This window comes from Choloepus didactylus, chromosome 4 (genome assembly GCF_015220235.1).
Source record: "Choloepus didactylus isolate mChoDid1 chromosome 4, mChoDid1.pri, whole genome shotgun sequence".
Classification (NCBI taxonomy): Eukaryota; Metazoa; Chordata; class Mammalia; order Pilosa; family Megalonychidae; genus Choloepus; species Choloepus didactylus.
The window spans coordinates 124,860,449-124,883,149 of NC_051310.1; the positions used below are offsets into that span (position 1 = coordinate 124,860,449).

General features: G+C 38.3%; 1 protein-coding gene across 5 annotated transcripts in view; it reads left to right on the forward strand.

Annotated features, from left to right (window-relative positions):
- Positions 1-22,701, forward strand: part of CCPG1 (cell cycle progression 1) — an 80,294-nt gene that overhangs the window by 8,703 nt on the left and 48,890 nt on the right. The window contains exons 2-3 of one of the 5 annotated variants that reach the window (XM_037833889.1): positions 6,532-6,745; positions 14,418-14,476. The exons of 3 other annotated variants lie outside the window; for them this stretch is intronic. The gene's annotated coding sequence lies outside the window, so the exon portion shown is untranslated. The remainder of the gene's footprint in view (positions 1-6,531; positions 6,746-14,417; positions 14,477-22,701) is intronic. One more of the 5 variants, XM_037833888.1, reaches the window with a different exon arrangement.

The window sequence follows — 22,701 nt, forward strand, 5'->3', positions numbered from 1 at the left end:
CAGCAGAGAGGAGACAGGCATAGAAAAAAAACAACATGAAAAACTCCAAAATAAAAGCGGAGGATTTTTGGAGTTCTGGTAAACATAGAAGGGGGAAGGGCAGAGCTCAGGCCCGAGCTCAGGCCCTGAGGCGCATATGCAAATCCCGAAGAAAAGCTGATCTCTCTGCCCTGTGGACCTTTCCTTAATGGCCCTGGTTGCTTTGTCTCTTAGCATTTCAATAACCCATTAGATCTCTGAGGAGGGCCGTTTTTTTTTTTTTTTTTTTTTTTTTAATCCTTTTTTCTTTTTCTAAAACAATTACTCTAAGAAGCCCAATACAGAAAGCTTCAAAGACCTGCAATTTGGGCAGGTCAAGTCAAGAGCAGAACTAGGAGAGCTCTGAGACAAAACGCAATAATCCAGTGGCTGAGAAAATTCACTAAACACCACAACTTCCCAAGAAAAGGGGGGTGTCCGCTCACAGCCATCATCCTGGTGGGCAGGAAACACTCCTGCCCATCGCCAGCCCCATAGCCCAGAGCTGCCCCAGACAACCCAGTGTGATGGAAGTGCTTCAAATAACAGGCACACACCACAAAACTGGGCGTGGACATTAGCCTTCCCTGCAACCTCAGCTGATTGTCCCAGAGTTGGGAAGGTAGAGCAGTGTGAATTAACAAAGCCCCATTCAGCCATCATTTCAGCAGACTGGGAGCCTCCCTACACAGCCCAGCAGCCCAGAACTGCCCTGGGGGACGGCACTCACCTGTGACATAGCACAGTCATCCCTCAACAGAGGACCCGGGGTGCACGGCCTGGAAGAGGGGCCCACTTGCAAGTCTCAGGAGCCATACGCCAATACCAAGGACTTGTGGGTCAGTGGCAGAGACAAACTGTGGCAGGACTGAACTGAAGGATTAGACTATTGCAGCAGCTTTAAAACTCTAGGATCAACAGGGAGATTTGATTGTTAGAGCCACCCCCCGCTCCCTGACTGCCCAGAAACACGCCCCATACACAGGGCAGGCAACACCAACTACACACGCAAGCTTGGTACACCAATTGAACTCCACAAGACTCACTCCCCCACTCACCAAAAAGGCTAAGCAGGGGAGAACTGGCTTGTGGAGAACAGGTGGCTCGTGGACGCCACCTGCTGGTTAGTTAGAGAAAGTGTACTCCACGAAGCTGTAGATCTGATAAATTAGAGATAAGGACTTCAATTGGTCTACAAATCCTAAAAGAACCCTATCAAGTTCAGCAAATGCCACGAGGCCAAAAACAACAGAAAATTATAAAACATATGAAAAAACCAGACGATATGGATAACCCAAGCCCAAGCACCCAAATCAAAAGACCAGAAGAGACACAGCACCTAGAGCAGCTACTCAAAGAACTAAAGATGAACAATGAGACCATAGTACGGGAGACAAAGGAAATCAAGAAGACCCTAGAAGAGCATAAAGAAGACATTGCAAGACTAAATAAAAAAATGGATGATCTTGTGGAAATTAAAGAAACTGTTGACCAAATTAAAAAGATTCTGGACACTCATAGTACAAGACTAGAGGAAGTTGAACAACGAATCAGTGACCTCGAAGATGACAGAATGGAAAATGAAAGCATAAAAGAAAGAATGGGGAAAAAAATTGAAAAAATCGAAATGGACCTCAGGGTTATGATAGATAATATGAAACGTCCAAATATAAGACTCATTGGTGTCCCAGAAGGGGAAGAAAAGGGTAAAGGTCTAGGAAGAGTATTCAAAGAAATTGTTGGGTAAAACTTCCCAAATCTTCTAAACAACATAAATACGCAAATCATAAATGCTCAGCGAACCCCAAATAGAATAAATCGAAATAAACCCACTCCGAGACATATACTGATCACACTGTCAAACACAGAAGAGAAGGAGCAAGTTCTGAAAGCAGCAAGAGAAAAGCAATTCACCACATACAAAGGAAACAGCATAAGACTAAGTAGTGACTACTCAGCAGCCACCATGGAGGCGAGAAGGCAGTGGCACGATATATTTAAAATTCTGAGTGAGAAAAATTTCCAGCCAAGAATACTTTATCCAGCAAAGCTCTCCTTCAAATTTGAGGGAGAGCTTAAATTTTTCACAGACAAACAAATGCTGAGAGAATTTGCTAACAAGAGACCTGCCCTACTGGAGATACTAAAGGGAGCCCTACAGACAGAGAAACAAAGAAAGGACAGAGAGACTTGGAGAAAGGTTCAGTACTAAAGAGATTCGGTATGGGTACAATAAAGGATATTAATAGATTTGCATGGAAATGCACCCCACGCAACTGTAGGTGATAACTCGCATGAGATACTTCCTTGGAGACACAGCCCCACCCATTCAGGATGAACCTTGATCAGAGGAGTCATATAAATGAGCTGACGGGCAGAGGGGACTCAGTGCAGCTGTGAGTGAAATTTTGAAGAGTAGCTACAGCCAAGAGGGACACTTTGAAGAAAGCACAGGAGCTGCAGATGAAAGACAGTTTGGAGACGGCCCTTGAAAGCAGACTCTTGCTCCAGAGAAGCTAAGAGAGGACAAATACCCCAAGAGTGAGATTTTTGAGGAACTGCAGCTTAGAGAGGAACGTCCTGGGAGAAAGCCATTTTGACACCAGAACTTTGGAGCAGACACCAGCCAAGTGCCTTCCCAGCTAACAGAGGTTTTCCAGACACCATTGGCCATCCTCCAGTGAAGGTACCTGATTGCTGACGTGTTATATTAGACACTTTATGGCCTTAAGACTGTAACTGTGTAACCAAATAGACCCCATTTTATAAAAGCCAATCCATCTCTGGTGTTTTGCATTCCAGCAGCATTAGCAAACTAGAACACAGGTAAAGTACAATATTATTATGTTCTAATCAGGATATAATTGAAAATGACCTTATTGAAATACTTTAGGAATCCAGACTGCATTTCAAGACATCAATGCTAGAGGAAAACAGCAGCATGTCTAATTAAAATGTCTTTTAAGTAATTAGATTAATGGTTTTCATGTTTGTATTATTTCAATGATTTACTTTCAAAATGAAACATTTCTGAACATCTAGTATGCTTTCCTTTGAGAAGGACAACCCCTACTGAACTTCTTTGTTACCTACACTTACTTTTACCTAACAAAGCCATAGCTGTAGGCCAGATACCTCCCCAAAGCTCTAAATCCATACTTGAAATTGTTTCCTGTTGTCTTCACTAGATAACCCAAGCATTCTTCAAAATTCTCTCAAAAAAAAAAAAAAAAGCACACAAGTTTAAATCTCTTAATCATTTCTGATCTAGTTCCTAAATTTTCTTCCTATCTAATGTAATAAGAAGTAAAATATAAATAGCCTGGATTATGGGAATGCTCAGGAATGATTATGGTTTGTAAACTTTCTTGGATATAGTAAGATCATGTTGGAAGCAATAGAGTTATTTTAGTTTTTTTTTTCCCTTATTCCTTTGTTTTCTTAGGGGTTGTTAATTTTCTTGGGGTATGGTAGGAACATGTTGGAAGCAATGTAGTTATTTTAGATTATTTGTTTTTCTTACTCCTCTGTTTGGACATGGTTTATTAATTTTCTTGGGGTATGGTAGGAACATATTGGAAGCAAAGTAGTTATTTTATGTTATTTGTTTTCCTTAATCCATGGCTTTGTTTGAAATGTTGTGGGGTTTTTTTGGTTGTTGTTTGCCTGTTTGTTTTTAATTTTTTGATAAACAAAGTTAAAAAATTGAAAAAAAATCAGTAGAAAAATGGGAGTAAAAACTAAATGACAAATAGGGTGGGATGGGGGGATGGTTTGGGTATTCTCTTTTCACTTTTATTTTTTATTCTTATTCTTATTCTTTCTGATGTAAGGAAAATGTTCAGAAATAGATTGTGGTGATGAACGCATAACTATATGATCATACTGTGAACAGTTGATTGTATACCATGGATGACTGTATGGTTTGTGAATATATTTCAATAAAACTGAATTAAAAAAAAATAAAAATAAAAATAGATAAATAAATTAAAAAAAAATCTGAATACATCTTGTAGATGGTATCATCAATATCCAGACAACTTTAATTAGCATTTTTGAGGTAGGGATTACATGATATTCAAAAATTCTGATTCTGTAGATACGTGTATTTTAATTTTTTGGGACTCTGTCATATGCTGCCTTGAATGAACCGGAGACATGGCCTTGCACAGCATGAGAAAGCCGCAGAAGCTCTTACTTACCTCCACTTCAATAATTCTGAATATTTTTTAGCATTACAGTGTATTATGTTATGTGAATTAATTTTGACTACACTTTGGTTTTGAAGAGGAATCATTTCAAATAAACACTGGTACTTTTTGAAATAGTTAAAAAATTGTAAAATGCCTGTTTTATATTAAGTTTTAACCAGTCAGGAAGATTTTATGTAACCAGTATGGTTATTTTTTTGTATGAATTTTGTTTAGGCTGGAATGCTGAGTTCTTGTAACTCCTTACTTTTGCTATTTTAAGTTCATTATTGTGTTTAATGGCATACTTACTGAGATATTTAGCATGTAAAAAACAGGTTTAGTTATTTTTCTTTAATAATTTCATATTGAAGCTGAGACTTACCATAAACAAGTTGAGTGGCAGGCCTGGTGTGCTGTGTCTTGTTACAGAAAGCTATTGCCAGAATCTTAGTAAATATAATGTTTTAAAAGATTGTTGTTTGCGCATATTAGGAAATTACAAGTTAAATTTAAGTGAGAAATACATTATTGTTCTTCTTGTGTCATATTTTACTAGGGTTTTGTGCTTCGTATCTCCCACTGCATTGTTTATTAGTTATGTTAAAATGAACTGATAAATCACTTTCACTTTACATTTTTAAAAAATGTTGAATTTAAATTGTTTGCAGCAAATATAAACTGTACTCCTGTTATTGAGAAGGACTTTTCCCCCATGCTTTTTATTGCCTTTGCATATGTTCTTCATTTTGCCTGAAATGCATTCCCCACTCTGTCTGCATATTTTATTCCTATTGGTACTCTCCTTGCATATTGCCTAACTTGTGAAATCTTTAAGGCCTAAGGGATAATACTTAAAATAAAAAGGTCTAAAACATTGCTTCATACTTGGTATTCAATAAATACTTGTTGAATGAATGTGAACAAATGAATGAATGAATTTATCTTACTGCTAGAGGGTTGAAGCAACTCACGGGGGTAGATAAAATACTGCAAGGTAACAAAAATAGGGAACCAAGAATGAAGTATTGTGCTACATAAAATGTATACTATGAAGTCCCATTTTTTGCTGAAGCTCAATATCAAGAGAGAAAGCTCTTCAGTTACCTAAGCCAAATGCTCAAGATGAACTACCTACTTAGTAACAGTTTCAAGGAAGACAACAGTGAATTTAGTAGGGTTCTCTTTTTGGGTGACTATTAATGTAAATCAGTGGCATCATAATAAAGCAAAGTTTAGGTTGAGCGTGTGGTTGAAGTATGGCAGTTTCAAGGGAGCTATCTGTGCTACACAGTTGAAGAGAGGAAAATGTGTTTTGGACATGACACTTAATATCCCTTGGGCAGATCTGAATTAGATTTCACTACCTTAAATTTTATGTTGAGATCATTTTTGATATTAAATCAGGAAGGCTGGTCTCCTGACAGACATGAGAGTATCATTATCTCAGCTGAAAGCAAGATGAAGTTGATACAGAGGTCAATTGTTTGTCTTTACTTAATAGATTCTTTCAGGCTTTGGTGAGAGATTCTTTAAGAGCTTGGGAAATACAGCAACAGAGGTCAGGACATTGGGGTAGTGTGGCATTAGCCATCATCAAATTTTCCTTACTTCTCGGAGACTTAAAATAGGAATTAGGAATAGGAGTGGGTAGTTACTCCCCTTACCTAGCTACAGGTGAAATTTTTAGATAATAGATTGCTTAAGTGTCTCTGCCTCAACCCCTTCATTATGATGGATAGTGCTTTTGGTGGCTATTTTTTGAAAATAAGCAGGATTAAAAAATACAGGCATACCTTGGAGATATTGTGGACTTGGTTCCAGACCACTGCATGCAATAAAGCAAGTCACATGAAACTTTTTGGTTTCCCAGTGCATGTAAAAGTTTTGTTTGTACTATATTGTAGTCTATTAAGTGTGCAATAGCATTATATCTAAAAAAAAACTGTACATACCTTAATTAAAATTACTTTATTGATAAAAAATGCCAACCATCATCTGAGCCTTCAGTGTGTTTAATCTTTTTGCTGGTGGATGGTCTTGCCTTGATGTTGATGTTTGCTGACTGATCTGGGTGGTGGTTGCTTGAAGGTTGAGGTGCCTGTGGCAGTTTCTTAAAATAAGACAACAATGAAGTTTGCCACATTGATTGACTCTTCATGAAAGATTTCTCTGTAGCATGCAATGCTATTCAGTAGCGTTTCACCCACAGTAGAACTTCTTTAAAACTTTGGAGTAAGTCCTCCCAAATCCTGAGACTGCTTTATCAACAAAGTTTATGTAACGTTTTCAATCCTTTATTGTCGTTTCAACATGTTCACAGCATCTTCACCAGCTGGAGATTCCATCTCAAGAAACCACCTTCTTTGCTCATCCATAAGAAGCAATTCCTCATCCATTAAAGTGTTATCATGAGATTGCTGCAATTTGATCACATCTTCATGCTCCACTTCTAATTCTGGTTCTCGTGCTATTTCCACCACATCTGCAGTTACTTCCTCCACTCAATCTTGAACCCTTCAGAGTCATCCATGAAGGTTGGAATCAACTTCTTCCAAACTCCTGTTCATGTTAATATTTTTACTTTCTCCCATGAATCATGAATGTTCTTAATGGCATCTGGAATGATGAATCCTTTCCAGAAGGCTTTCAATTTACTTTACACAGATCCATTGGAGGAATCACTATCTATGGCAGCTAAAGCCTTAGCAAAATGTATTTCTTAAAGAATAAGTTTTGAAAGTTGAAATGACTCCTTGATCTGTGGGCTGCAAAATGGATGTTAGCAGGCATGAAAACAACATTCATTTTGTATATCTCCATCAGAGCCTTTGGGTGATCAGGTGTATTGTCAATGAGTGGTAGTATTTTGAAAGGAATCTTTTTTTTTTTTTTTTTTTTTTTGAACAGTAGGTCTCAACAGTGGGTTTAAAATTTTCAGTAAACCACGTTTAAACAGATGTGCTGTCATCCAGGCTTTTTTATTCCCTTTATACAGCACAGGCAAAGTAGATTTAGCTTAATTCTTAAGGGTCCTAGTATTTTCAGAATGGTAAATGAGAATTGGCTTCAACTTAAAGTCATCAGCTGCATTAGCCCCAACAAGAGAGTTAGCCTGTCTTTGAAGATTTGAGGCTAGGCATTGATGTCCCTCCCTAGTTTTGGAAGTCCTAGATGGCATGTTCTTCCAATAGAAGGCTGTTTTCATCTACATTGAAAATCTGTTCTTTAGTGTAGCTGCCTTCAGTTATCTTACCTAGAGTTTCTGGATAACTTGCTGCAGCTTCTGCATGACCACTTGCTGCTTCACCTGGCACTTTCATGTGATGCAGACAGCTTCTTTCCTTAAACCTCATGTGCCAACCTCTGTAACTTCAGACTTCTTTTCTGCAGCTTCCTCACCTCTCTGAGCCTTCTTAGAATTGAAGAGTATAGGTCCTTGCTCTGGATTAGGCTTTAGCTTAAGGGAATGTTGTAACTGGTTTGATCTTCCATTCATACCTCTCAAACTTTCTGCCTATCAGCAATAAGGCTGTTTCTCTTTCTTATCATTTGGGTGTTCACTGGAGTAGTGCTTTTAATTTCCTTCAAGAACTTTTCCTTTGCATTCACAACTTGGCTAACTGGTACAAGAGACCCAGCTTTTGGTCTATGTCAGTTTTTGACATGCCTTCCTCACTAAGCTTAATCATCTCTAGCTTTGACTTAAAGTGAGAGGCGTGTGACTCTTCCTTTCACTTGAGCACTTAAGGGTCATTATAGGGTTATTACTTGGCCTAATTTCAGTATTGCTGTGTCTCAGAATAGGGTGGTCTCAGGAGAGGGAGAGAGAGGGGAATGGCCTGTCAGTGGAACAGCCAGAACACACATAACATTTTTGTTTCAGCTTGTCATCTTATATGGGTGTGGTTCATGGCACCCTGAAACTATTACAATAGTAATATTAAAGATCACTGATGATCATTGGTCACCATAATAGATGTAATAATAATGAAAAAGTTGGAAATATTGTGAGAATTACCAAAGTGTGACACAGAGACATGAAGTGAGCCCATGTTGGAAAAATGGCACTGATAGACTTGCTTAACGCAGGGTTGCCAAAAAATCTTCAATTTGTAAAAAAGGCACTATGTGGGAAGCATAATAAAGTGATGCACAATAAAACAAGATGTGCCTGTATTCATAATTATGATAAGTGTAAAATATGGTTATGGTAGAGGTGTGGCTAGACCTGAAATCAGAGCTGGAGCTTACTACTATTCTTGATCCTTTAGTTCCTAATCTGAGTAAATGCTTGCATGTCTTCTACTGTAGAGAAAATAGAATGATAAGAGATGAGAGATGAATAAGAATATATTAAATGACTTTTTGTGATTAGAAATCAGTTAAAATTTTTATGCTTTATAAAGACATTTAGCAAAATAAAATTTGAGCTCTTTATCAAAACTTTGAACTTAATACTAATCAGTAAAGAAACTCAAGGGAAAAATAAGCCATATAAGGTATCCGTAGGCAAGTTATTCTAAGAAGTATGGACAGTAACTGCTGTAGATTCAGGGGAAGGAGAGATCATTGTGTCAGGAAAAATTCATGGAAGAGGGCTGAGACTTAAATCAGTACAAATCAGAAGAAAGGATGGAGGAAAACATTCTAGGATATGGGGTTTGAGTAAGTGAAAACTACTCAAGGATAGGGCCATCTATTTTGTGTTCAGAAGATAACAATTAGATTACTTTGACCAGATAAGATATAAGCAGAGTTAATCACTTGTAAGCTTGGTTAGAGCCAGATATTAGAAGCTTTTGAATGTCACACCAAGGAATTTGAGTTTATTTTACAGAATAGTTATTCTTAAGGTTGGGGGGAGATTCTCTTGAGTGGGAAGGAAAAGAAATCCTAGGCTAGCTGTTAAAATAAGTATTGTGTGTATCCTGCAGTCTAGTCTGTTTTATTTTTGCCATTAAGTATGTGCTTTGGGTTGTGTGTTTGTGTATGTGTGTGTAGGGAGGGGCAAGGGAAAGAGTTGAAAAATGGCACTATAGAAAGTGAGAAGTACCAAAGTAATTGTATTGTACTGGTACAGGAATAAAAAATAGATCAGTGGAATAGAATGGAGAATATAGAGACTGATTTCATAAATGTGTGGGACTTTATTTAATAAAAGGTGGCTATTCAAATCAAAGAAGGATGGAGCATTCAATAATCAGGAGAATTTCTACCTCACGCCAAAAGAAAAAAGAAATCCGGATACATGGATTAAACAGCTATATGCAAAAACCAAAACCTAGAATCTATAAAGGATACCCTGCTCCAGCCTCCACATTTGACTGCATAAAGTTTAAAAACGTATCTATGACAAAAGAGAAGATTAAAAAAAAACTTGAATCATGCTAGAAGAACATATTTGCAGTAGATATAACAATGAATTCATACATGACCCAGTTTATAAAGAGCTGTTGAAAATTGATGAAGACAGTCCAATAGGAACATAGGTAATTAACAGAAAAAGAGATGAAGATTGCCGATAAACATAGGAAAAGCTGCTTAACCCCATTAAGTAAGCTGGAAAATGCAGGTTAAAATAAAGATCCTTTTTTGCTCATGAGATGAGCAGAAGTTAAAGATGGTGGTTGTTATCCTGTGTTGGAGATACAGGTACTCTCTTAGGTGGTTGTTGGGAGTTTGGCTTTTGGAGAGCAGTTCCGCAGTATCTATAAAAAATGTTTGAGTGTGTGTACCTTTTGGCTTTTAGGTATCTATTTTAGAGAATCACATGTACAGAGGAATTTAGAAAGGTGTTTATTTCACTGCTGTTTATAATGGTGAAAAATTGCATAAAACAAAGTTTATCTGTACAGGAATGATCCATAAATTTATGCATCCATAAATTTTTTTTGTGTTATAATTTCCCTCTTATACATAAGTGAGATTTCACTGTACAGAATGTTCTGCACGTTGGTTTTTGTATTTAACAAGCGCTGGAGATTTTTTCCATGATAAAAGTGCTATTTTAGGAATTAATCAGGTAAAGTAGCAATTGCAGGGAGACTAAAGGGAGGGAAGTCAGTAGGAAGGTGTTTTAGTTTTCTCATTGATAAAGCAACTGCTATGCAATGGGCGACTTAAACAGCAGGAATTTATTGGCTCATGGTTCTGAGGCTAAGAGAAGTAAAAATCAAGGCGTCATCAAGGTGATGCTTTCTCCTGGAAGACTGTGGCATTCTGGGGGCTGGCTGCTGGCAGTCCTTGGTTCTTGAAGAAGAATGTCTGTTGTGACATGGTTGATAAAGAGACAAAGTTTCCTGTAGAAACTACGCAAAGGCAGGATCACTACTATGCTTCAATCCAAACTACATGTATTTATAATAATATATTAAAACAAAATTAACAAAACAATGTTTTTTTTCTGTTTCCTTCCTTGGTAAGAATGATAGATTTTTGTCAGTTTTTATTCACTAGACACAGTAACAGTCTTAAGAAAAATATCATTAGAAAGATAACCCTTGGAGATGGGGGGTGGGGTGGAATTGTTGCATTTACTTAAAGGACAGGCTTTGACCACCCCTTCTAATAGACCAGGTGAGTTGATAACTCCTATATTGTTTTATGTTTTTATATGTGAAATTGAAATCCATAACCGTTTTCCCACTCATACCTCTCAAGTCTACTCCATTACCTTCTTGCTTATTCCTGGCAGATGACTTGACTTCAAATTAAAAAGGAAAAAAAAGGCATTCAGCTTCCTCAATTTCCTTTCTCTCCATCTGTGATTATACCTGCATCTAGAGCTATCTTCATGTTCTTCTCCTTTTATTGCTGAAATTCTTCACCCGTCAGTGCCTGGAATCTCATCATACCTTTTTAATGGTCCGTCTTGTGCCTCTCCTTTATTGCTAAATTCTCTATTCCTACTGGTTCATTCCTTTTGGCATGGAAGCATATTAAGGTGTTTCTTATCTTGAAAATTTCCATGTTAATCTCAACATCTAAACTCCAGCTATAGCTTTATCTTTTTTCTTTTATGGGCAAGCTCCTTAGAAGGTACTATAAATACTATATTATTTCAACTTTTTCTCCTCAGCTGCAAACCTCTATGTCCACTTGGCAACTGAACAGTTCTTGATTGGATAGCCCATAAATCATCTGAATTTGGTATGTTCAAAAGTTATCTTATGCCCTGACATACAACTTTCCTCCTGACACCTCTCTCTCCCTTCAGCCTCTTCCTCCTTATACACAACCATATTCTACTACTCAAGTCAGAAATTGGTAGCCATTATTGACCATCCAAAGCTGGTTAGTTTATCTCTTAAACATCTCCCATCCATATCCATCAGTATAGCTGTTGCCTTAGTTCAGACCCCTAACCATTTCTCATCTGGAATGCTGAGAGGTCTCTTTTCTAGTCTCATTTTCCTTGCAAAATGAAATGGCCTTTCTGAAATTACATAAAGACTCTGAGATGGCTCCCCATTGACATGATAAACATCTAAAATTTTTAGTATGTAATGCCTGGCCTTCTTGATCTTTCGAAATCCATCCCCAACCATTCTCCTTCCACCATCCCTCCCTACCCTCCATAATTATTTTGCTTGGTGTTCTTAGAATATCGGCTTGTTTACAGTGATGTGCTTTCTATCTTCTCTACCTTTTGGGATGCCCAAATAACTTCACCTTCCTTACCCCTTTACCTGGCTAACTGCTCCCAGAAGGCTCAAGGAAGCTGCAAACCTGTGCCTCTTACCAGTTTTATTGTCTCTTTAGAGAAGTTAATGAATTCAATTCCGTTTTCACCCCTATATGGCAGTAGATCTTTTTAAAATTGAAGGTATCTGTGGGTGTTCTATTCTACTCAACTGTATTTCAGGATGTTAAGGTAGAAAACGGGTTGAAAACTACTCTGCTTGTTATTCTTCATTGTTTCTTTCAGGTACCTTCCCTGACAACCCTATATAAAATTCCAATCCTCTATTCTGATATTCAGTATTCCCCTCCCTGATTTATTTTTTCCATAGCACATGGCACCAGCTGGCTTGCTATAATTCTGTTTGTTTATATCACTGTCCCCTACTAGAATGCAAGCACTCTTCAGGACAGATTTTTTTCTTCTTCACTGTTGTATCCCTAGCACTTGGAATTGTTGGTAGCACATAGAAGGTGCTCAATAAGTATTTGTTGAACAGATGTTTGAAATGATCATGTTCCAGATCAGGATATGCTCATTTAAAATATTTCCTTAGAGTTATTATTGTGCATTTTTAAGTTTTCATAAGTAGGATCTTGGATGCACTTCCCTTTCTCAAATGAAGTCTGTTTTAAAGTAGACACTTTGATATCCTGTTGGGGAGATGAAAGTTCCAGAACCTTTGAAAAACATTATAGAAATAGGTCCTTGAAAGCTACCCAGACTGACTCTTTTGTCTTTGATCCCAACTACAGTACAGGAGTACTTTGGGGCCTTTGGTGATAGCTCATTGGTTGCCTTATATTGGAATTATAGACATGTAGGAGAATAATGTCCCCATTCTTCTCCATCATGTCTAACTCTAGAAGATATGGTGATGGAAACCTTACTTTTACCATAGTAAAATGTAGCTACTTAGGAATGATAAGGGACAACATCTTACCAGGTAACATTCACTCCAGTTGTACTTTATGAGGTAAAATTGATACTATTGCTGTTATTCTTACTAGTTTTGACAACCGCCCACCTAAAGTGTTTTAAAGTTACATCTTTATCCCATAACATTTCCCTGAACTCAATCTCTAGCGGCCTACTTGACATTTCCACTTGGATGTGGTAATAGCTATCTCAAATTTAACATGCTCCAAACCAACTTAATGATTTTCCTTTCATAGCCTGCTCCTTTGGAAGTCTTTTTATCTCAATGGCCATTCCATTCTTCTGTTTGCTTAGTCTGGGAGTCATCCCTCACATCCCACGTTCAGTATGTCAGGAAATCCTTGGCTGTGCCTTGAAAATACATGTGTAAATGTCTACTTCTCACCATATTCACTGCTAACCACCCTGGTCCAAACCACCACCATGTCTCACGTGGATTATTGCAATAGCCTTGAGAATGATCTTCCTTCTTCTGCCTTTGCTCTCTTACAGTGTTGTCTCAAGGTAGCCAGAGTGATTTTTCACTTATGTCCTCAAAACTTCTGTGTGATTTTCATTTTCACTTAGTAAAAGCTACAGTCTGAGGATCTATAGGGCCCTACATTATCTGTCCCCCACTCCCACTGCATTACCTCTTTGTCCTCATTTCTTCCTATAATTGTGCGAGGTTGCTCCCCTTCAGCTGAACAGGCCTCAGGCCTCTTTGCTGTTTCTCACATATGCCATGTTTGTTTCCAGTTTTGCTTGCTTTTGGAAATGCTCCTACCCCAATTAATTGTATGGTTTCCTCACCCATTCAAATCTTTCTCAAATAGACCTTTTCAGTGAAGCTTTCCCACATCATCCTTTTTAAAATTAAATCCCTCCCTCCTAGCATTTTCTATTCCCCTTCCCCATTTTTTTTTTCATAGCAGAAAATATACCATCTAATATACCAGGTTTGTATTATTTGATTGTCTCCATTGTGAACGATTAAATGCACCAGACAATTGAGGTGATTTTATTCAGGTTATTGCAATAGAGAGAAAGTTCATTAATGAGAAACAGTTCAAAGAGGGAGGAACCTGGGATTTTATAGAAGTAAGTAAACAAGTCATGAAGAAAGGTAGAGAGGAGTGTCTTATTTCTGGAATATGTGAGGGTAGGCGGATCCTTTGCAGTTAGCCATTTGTCAGAACACGAAAGAAGGGACTGATTTTTCAACCTTCCCTGCTTTTTGGGAGCATCAGGCTTAGATAAAGTTCAATGTTGTTAACCTCCCGAAGGAATTTAAGCCACTTGAGGCCAAGACTCTTAACTGGTTTTGTACATTGTTGTATTTTCAGTACCTAGCATGTACTAGGAAATCTAAGTATTGAATGAACAAATGAATAAAGGAATGAATTTGAAATGGTAGTAACCTTAGCCCTCCTTTCTGTTGGACAAAGTGTGATTATAAACTGAGTATTCAATTGGTCTTTCTAAGTAGTTTCATAAAAGAGATAAGAATCCATAGAATAAATTTATTCCCAACATCACCAGTGTATGTTTTATTGTTTAATTGAACCATATGTTTGTAATACTTATTCTCAAATTCTCTTCCGTAGATTTCTACAAATAAAGTCTTCCATGTGAGATGAAATGTTTCATGAGATTCCTTTTGAAAGTGAGTCTGTTTAAATGACTGTCCCCTATTCTGGAAGTTCTTGGAGTTTAGATTTTATTTTGAAGGTGTTTAGATTTTATTTTGAAGGCAGTGGAGAGCATTGCCTAATTTGAAGTGAATGACTTAGATCTTTTTTTAAAATACTTAAGTCTTATTTATTAGGAAGTGTTATTAAAAGCAGTTTTGAGATTAAAGTAAAAACGTAAGATGTGTGAAGATACAAGTGGATCCATAATGATTTACTAATACTTTGAGAATTCACACCTATATATACACACACACACATTTTCTCTTTTGTACCACATTAATATCTGTAGAGTCCTCACTATCTGCCAAGTAAGACTAATTTCATTTAAAGAACATATTATGTGCCATATATGGTATTATTTCACATGAAGTAACTATTTATCCTCAGAAGACCCCTCCAAAGTGGGTATTGAAATTAGTCACATTGTATAGATGCAAAAACTGAGATGTCATTCAGTTGTGTGTGTTTGTTTTTTTTTTTTAATCTTCATTTTATTGAGATATATTCACATACCACGCGGTCATACAAAACAAATCGTACTTTCGATTGTTTACAGTAAGTACCATTACATAGTGGTACATTCATCACCCAAATCAATCCCTGACACCTTCATTAGCACACACACAAAAATAACAAGAATAATAATTACAGTGAAAAAGAGCAATTGAAGTAAAAAAGAACACTGGGTACCTTTGTCTGTTTGTTTCCTTCCCCTACTTTTCTACACATCCATCCATAAACTAGACAAAGGGGAGTGTGGTCCTTATGGCTTTCCCAATCCCATTGTCACCTCTCATAAGCTACATTTTTATACAACTGTCTTCGAGATTCATGGGTTCTGGGTTGTAGTTTAATAGTTTCAGGTATCCACCACCAGCTACCCCAATTCTTTAGAACCTAAAAAAGGTTGTCTAAAGTGTGCGTAAGAGTGCCCACCAGAGTGATCTCTCGGCTCGTTTTGGAATCTCTCTGCCACTGAAGCTTATTTCATTTCCTTTCACATCCCCCTTTTGGTCAAGAAGATGTTCTCCATCCCACGATGCCGGGTCTACATTCCTCCCCGGGAGTCATATTCCACGTTGCCAGGGAGATTCACTTCCCTGGGTGTCTGATCCCACGTAGGGGGGAGGGCAGTGATTTCACCTTTCAAGTTGGCTTAGCCAGAGAGAGAGGGCCACATCTGAGCAACAAAGAGGCATTCAGGAGGAGACTCTTAGGCACAAATACAGGGAGGCCTAGCCTCTCCTTTGCAGCAACCGTCTTCCCAAGGGTAAAACTTATGGTAGAGGGCTCAACCCATCAAACCACCAGTCCCCTATGTCTGTGGTCATGTTAGCAACCATGGAGGTGGGGTAGGCGAATACCCCTGCATTCTCCACAGGCTCCTCAAGGGGGCACTACATCTTTTTTTTTTTTTTCCTTGTTTGTCTTTTTCCTTTTTTTTTTTTTTTTTAACTTTCCCTTCTTTTTTAAATCAACTGTATGAAAAAAAAAGTTAAAAAGAAAACAAACATACAATAAAAGAACATTTCAAAGAGACCATAACAAGGGAGGAAGAAAAAGACAACTAACCTAAGATAACTGCTTAACTTCCAACATGTTCCTACTTTACCCCAAGAAAGTTACATAATATAGCAACATTTCAGTGAACTTGTTCCTACTACATCCATCAGAAATTAACAAACCATAGTCATTTCTGGGCATCCACAGAACGTTAAATAGCTTATCTGTTCTTCTTGGATTATTGTTCCCCCTTCCTTAATTGCTCTCTACTGCTAGTTCCCCTACATTCTACATTATAAACCATTTGTTTTACATTTTTCAAAGTTCACATTAGTGGTAGCATATAATATTTCTCTTTTTGTGCCTGGCTTATTTCGCTCAGCATTATGTCTTCAAGGTTCATGCATGTTGTCATATGTTTCACCAGATCGTTCCTTCTTACTGCCGCGTAGTATTCCATCGTGTGTATATACCACATTTTATTTATCCACTCATCTGTTGAAGGACATTTGGGTTGTTTCCATCTCTTGGCAATTGTGAATAATGCTGCTATGAACATTGGCGTGCAGATATCTGTTCGTGTCACTGCTTTCCGATCTTCCGGGTATATACCGAGAAGTGCAGTCGCTGGATCGAATGGTAGCTCTATATCTAGTTTTCTAAGGAACCGCCAGACTGACTTCCAGAGTGGCTGAACCATTATACAGTCCCACCAACAGTGAATAAGAGTTCCAATTTCTCCACATCCCCTCCAGCATTTGTAGTTTCCTGTTTGTTTAATGGCAGCCATTCTAACCGGTGTTAGATGGTATCTCATTGTGGTCTTAATTTGCATCTCTCTAATAGCTAGTGAAGCTGAACATTTTTTCATGTGTTTCTTGGCCATTTGTATTTCCTCTTCAGAGAACTGTCTTTTCATATCTTTTGCCCATTTTATAATTGGGCTGTCTGTACTATTGTCATTGAGTTCTAGGATTTCTTTGTATATGCAAGATATCAGTCTTTTGTCAGATACATGGTTTCCAAAAATTTTTTCCCATTGAGTTGGCTGCCTCTTTACCTTTTTGAGAAATTCCTTTGAGGTGCAGAAACTTCTAAGCTTGAGGAGTTCCCATTTATCTATTTTCTCTTTTGTTGCTTGTGCTTTGGGTGTAAAGTCTAGGAAGTGGCCTCCTAATACAAGGTCTTGAAGATGTTTTCCTACATTATCTTCTAGGAGTTTTATGGTACTTTCTTTTATATTGAGATCTTTGGTCCATTTTGAGTTAATTTTTGTGTAGGGGGTGAGGTAGGGGTCCTCTTTCATTCTTTTGGATATGGATATCCAACTCTCCCAGCCCCATTTGTTGAAAAGACCATTATGGCTGAGTTCGGTGACTTTGGGGGCCTTATCAAAGATCAGTCGGCCATAGATCTGAGGGTCTATCTCTGAATTCTCAATTCGATTCCATTGATCTATATGTCTATCTTTGTGCCAGTACCATGCTGTTTTGGCAACTGTGGCTTTATAATAAGCTTCAAAGTCAGGGAGTGTAAGTCCTCCCACTTCGTTTTTCTTTTTAGAGTGTCTTTAGCAATTCGAGGCATCTTCCCTTTCCAAATAAATTTGATAACTAGCTTTTCCAAGTCTGCAAAGTAGGTTGTTGGAATTTTGATTGGGATTGCATTGAATCTGTAGATGAGTTTGGGTAGAATTGACATCTTAATGACATTTAGCCTTCCTATCCATGAACATGGAATATTTTTCCATCTTTTAAGGTCCCCTTCTATTTCTTTTAGTAGAGTTATGTAGTTTTCTTTGTATAGGTCTTTTACATCTTTGGTTAAGTTTATTCCTAGGTACTTGATTTTTTTAGTTGCTATTGAAAATGGTATCTTTTTCTTGAGTGTCTCTTCAGTTTGTTCATTTCTAGCATATAGAAACATTACTGACTTATGTGCATTAACCTTGTATCCCGTTACTTTGCTAAATTTGTTTATTAGCTCTAGTAGCTGTATCGTCGATTTCTCAGGGTTTTCTAGATAAAAGATCATATCATCTGCAAACAATGAGAGTTTTACTTCTTCTTTTCCAATTTGGATGCCTTTTATTTCTTTGTCTTGCCGGATTGCCCTGGCTAGCACTTCCAGCACAATGTTGAATAACAGTGGTGACAGCGGGCATCCTTGTCTTGTTCCTGATCTTAGAGGGAAGGCTTTCAGTCTCTCACCATTGAGTACTATGCTGGCTGTGGGTTTTTCATATATGCTCTTTATCATGTTGAGGAAGTTTCCTTCAATTCCTACCTTTTGAAGTGTTTTTATCAAAAAGGGATGTTGGATTTTGTCAAATGCTTTTTCAGCATCTATTGAGATGATCAATTGATTTTTCCCTTTCGAGTTTTTAATGTGTTGTAATACATTGATTGTTTTTCTTATGTTGAACCATCCTTGCATGCCTGGAATGAACCCCACTTGGTCATGGTGTATGATTTTTTTAATGTGTCTTTGGATTCGATTTGCAAGTATTTTGTTGAGGATTTTTGCATCTATATTCATTAGGGAGATTGGCCGGTAGTTTTCCTTTTTTGTAGCATCTTTGCCTGGTTTTGGTATTAGATTGATGTTAGCTTCATAAAATGAGTTAGGTAGTGTTCCATTTTCTTCAATGTTTTGAAAGAGTTTGAGTAAGATTGGTGTCAGTTCTTTCTGGAAAGTTTGGTAGAATTCCCCTGTGAAGCCATCTGGCCCTGGGCATTTATTTGTGGGAAGATTTTTGATGACTGATTGGATCTCTTTGCTTCCAGGAAATTGTCCATTTCCTCTACATTATCCAGTTTGTTGCCATACAGTTGTTCATAGTATCCTCTTATAATTTTTTTAATTTCTTCAGGATCTGCAGTTATGTCCCTTTTTCATTCATTATTTTGTTTATATGGGTCTTCTCTCTTTTTGATTTTGTCAGTCTAGCTAGGGGCTTGTCAATCTTGTTGATCTTCTCAAAGAACCAACTTTTGGTGATATTTATCCTCTCTATTGTTTTTTTGTTCTCTATGTCATTTATTTCTGCTTTAATCCTTGTTATTTCTTTTCTTGTACTTGGTTTAGGATTGGTTTGCTGTTCATTTTCTAGCTTCTTCAGTTGATCCATTAGTTCTTTGATTTTGGCTCTTTCTTCCTTTTTAATATATGCGTTTAGTGCTATAAATTTCCCCCTTAGCACTGCTTTTGCTGCATCCCATAGGTTTTGGTATGTTGTGTTCTCATTTTCATTCGTCTCTATATATTTAGCAATTTCTCTTGCTATTTCTTCTTTAACCCACTGATTGTTTAGGAGTGTGTTGTTTAACCTCCAGGTATTTGTGAATTTTCTAAGTCTCTGATGGTTATTGACTTTTAATTGTATTCCATTGTGGTCAGAGAATGTGCTTTGAATAATTTCAATCTTTTTAAATTTATTGAGGCTTGTTTTATGTCCCAGCATATGATCTATTCTGGAGAAAGTTCCATGAGCACTAGAAAAGTATGTGTATCCTGGTGATTTGGGATGTAATGTCCTGTATCTGTTAAATCTAATTCATTTATCAGATTGTTTAGGTTTTCAGTTTCCTTATTGGTCTTCTGTCTGGTTGATCTATCTATAGGAGAGAGTGATGTGTTGAAGTCTCCCACAATTATTGTGGAAACATCAATTGCTTCCTTTAGTTTTGCCAGTGTTTCTCTCATGTATTTTGTGGCACCTTGATTGGGTGCATAGACATTTATGATTGTTATTTCTTCTTGCTGAATTGTCCCTTTTATTAGTATGTAGTGGCCTTCTTTGTCTCTCAAAACATCCCTGCATTTGAAGTCTATTTTATCTGAGATTAATATTGCTACACCTGCTTTCTTTTGGCTGTAGCTTGCATGAAATATTTTTTTCCATCCTTTCACTTTCAGTTTCTTTGTGTCCCTGTGTCTAAGATGAGTCTCTTGTATGCAACATATTGATGGTTCATTTTTTTTGATGCATTCTGCGAATCTATATCTTTGAATTGGGGAGTTTAATCCATTTACATTCAACGTTATAACCGTGAAGGCATTTGTTGAATCAGCCATCTTATCCTTTGGTTTATGTTTGTCATATTTTTCCCCTCTGTCTATTAATATCCTTTATTGTACCCATACCGAATCTCTTTAGTACTGAACCTTTCTCCAAGTCTCTCTGTCCTTTCTTTGTTTCTCTGTCTGTAGGGCTCCCTTTAGTATCTCCAGTAGGGCAGGTCTCTTGTTAGCAAATTCTCTCAGCATTTGTTTGTCTGTGAAAAATTTAAGCTCTCCCTCAAATTTGAAGGAGAGGTTTGCTGGATAAAGTATTCTTGGCTGGAAATTTTTCTCACTCAGAATTTTAAATATATCGTGCCACTGCCTTCTTGCCTCCATGGTGGCTGCTGAGTAGTCACTACTTAGTCTTATGCTGTTTCCTTTGTATGTGGTGATTTGCTTTTCTCTTGCTGCTTCCAGAACTTGCTCCTTCTCTTCTGTGTTTGACAGTGTGATCAGTATATGTCTCGGAGTGGGTTTATTTGGATTTATTCTATTTGGAGTTCGCTGAGCATTTATGATTTGTGTACTTATGTTGTTTAGAAGATTTGGGAAGTTTTCCCCAACAATTTCTTTGAATACTCTTCCTAGACCTTTACCCTTTTCTTCCCCTTCTGGGACACCAATGAGTCTTATATTTGGACGTTTCATATTATCTGTCATATCCCTGAGGTCCATTTTGATTTTTTCAATTTTTTTCCCCATTCTTTCTTTTATGCTTTCATTTTCCATTCTGTCATCTTCGAGGTCACTGATTCGTTGTTCAACTTCCTCTAGTCTTGTACTATGAGTGTCCAGAATCTTTTTAATTTGGTCAACAGTTTCTTTAATTTCCATAAGATCATCCATTTTTTTTATTTAGTCTTGCAATGTCTTCTTTATGCTCTTCTAGGGTCTTCTTGATTTCCTTTGTCTCCCGTACTATGGTCTCATTGTTCATCTTTAGTTCTTTGAGTAGCTGCTCTAGGTGCTGTGTCTCTTCTGATCTTTTGATTTGGGTGCTTGGGCTTGGGTTATCCATATTGTCTGGTTTTTTCATATGCTTTATAATTTTCTGTTGTTTTTGACTTCGTGGCATTTGCTGAACTTGATAGGGTTCTTTTAGGATTTGTAGACCAATTGAAGTCCTTATCTCTAATTTATCAGATCTACAGCTTCGTGGAGTACACTTTCTCTAACTAACCAGCAGGTGGCGTCCACGAGCCACCTGTTCTCCACAAGCCAGTTCTCCCCTGTTTAGCCTTTTTGGTGAGTGGGGGAGTGAGTCTTGTGGGGTCCAGTTGGTGTACCAAGCTTGCGTGTGTAGTTGGTGTTGCCTGCCCTGTATATGGGGCTTGTTTCTGGGCAGTCAGGGATGGGGGGGTGGTTGTAACAATCAAATCTCCCTGGTGATCCTAGAGTTTTAAAGCTGCTGCAATAGTCTAATCCTTCAGTTCAGTCCTGCCACAGTTTGTCTCTGCCACTGACCCACAAGTCCTTGGTATTGGCGTATGGCTCCTGAGACTTGCAAGTGGGCCCCTCTTCCAGGCCGTGCACCCCGGGTCCTCTGTTGAGGGATGACTGTGCTATGTCACAGGTGAGTGCCGTCCCCCCAGGGCAGCTCTGGGCTGCTGGGCTGTGTAGGGAGGCTCCCAGTCTGCTGAAATGATGGCTGAATGGGGCTTTGTTAATTCACAGTGCTCTACCTTCCCAACTCTGGGACAATCAGCTGAGGTTGCAGGGAAGGCTAATGTCCACGCCCAGTTTTGTGGTGTGTGCCTGTTATTTGAAGCACTTCCGTCACACTGGGTTGTCTGGGGCAGCTCTGGGCTATGGGGCTGGCGATGGGCAGGAGTGTTTCCTGTCCACCAGGATGATGGCTGTGAGCGGACACCCCCCTTTTCTTGGGAAGTTGTGGTGTTTAGTGAATTTTCTCAGCCACTGGTTTATTGCGTTTTGTCTCAGAGCTCTCCTAGTTCTGCTCTTGACTTGACCTGCCCAAATTGCAAGTCTTTGAAGCTTTCTGTATTGGGCTTCTTAGAGTAATTGTTTTAGAAAAAGAAAAAAGGATTAAAAAAAAAAAAAAAAAGGGCCCTCCTCAGAGATGTAATGGGTTATTGAAATGCTAAGAGACAAAGCAACCAGGGCCATTAAGGAAAGGTCCACAGGGCAGAGAGATCAGCTTTCCTTCGGGATTTGCATATGCGCCTCAGGGCCTGAGCTCGGGCCTGAGCTCTGCCCTTCCCCTTTCTATGTTCACCAGAACTCCAAAAATCCTCCGCTTTTATTTTGGAGTTTTTCGTGTTGTTTTTTTTTTTTTTTCCTATGCCTTTCTCCTCTCTGCTGGACTGGCTGCTCTCAGATTCTCTGGTGTCTGGTCTCCGTCTATCTATGGTTGGAGTTTGGATCAGCAGAATGAGTTTCCGATAAGGGCTGCCACTGCAGTTCTCCCTTCTCCTTCCCGGAGCTGACAGCCCCTCCTCCCCCGGGAGTTAGCCTGGCAGGGAGGGCCGCGGGTCCCCTGGCCGCAAAAACTTACAGATTTCGCTGATCTCAGCAGTTCGACATTTTCATGAGTGTTGTATGAAGTATGCCCAAAGTCAGATTGCTCTGTGGTGTCCAGTCCACGCAGTTCCTGGCTTTCTACCTACTT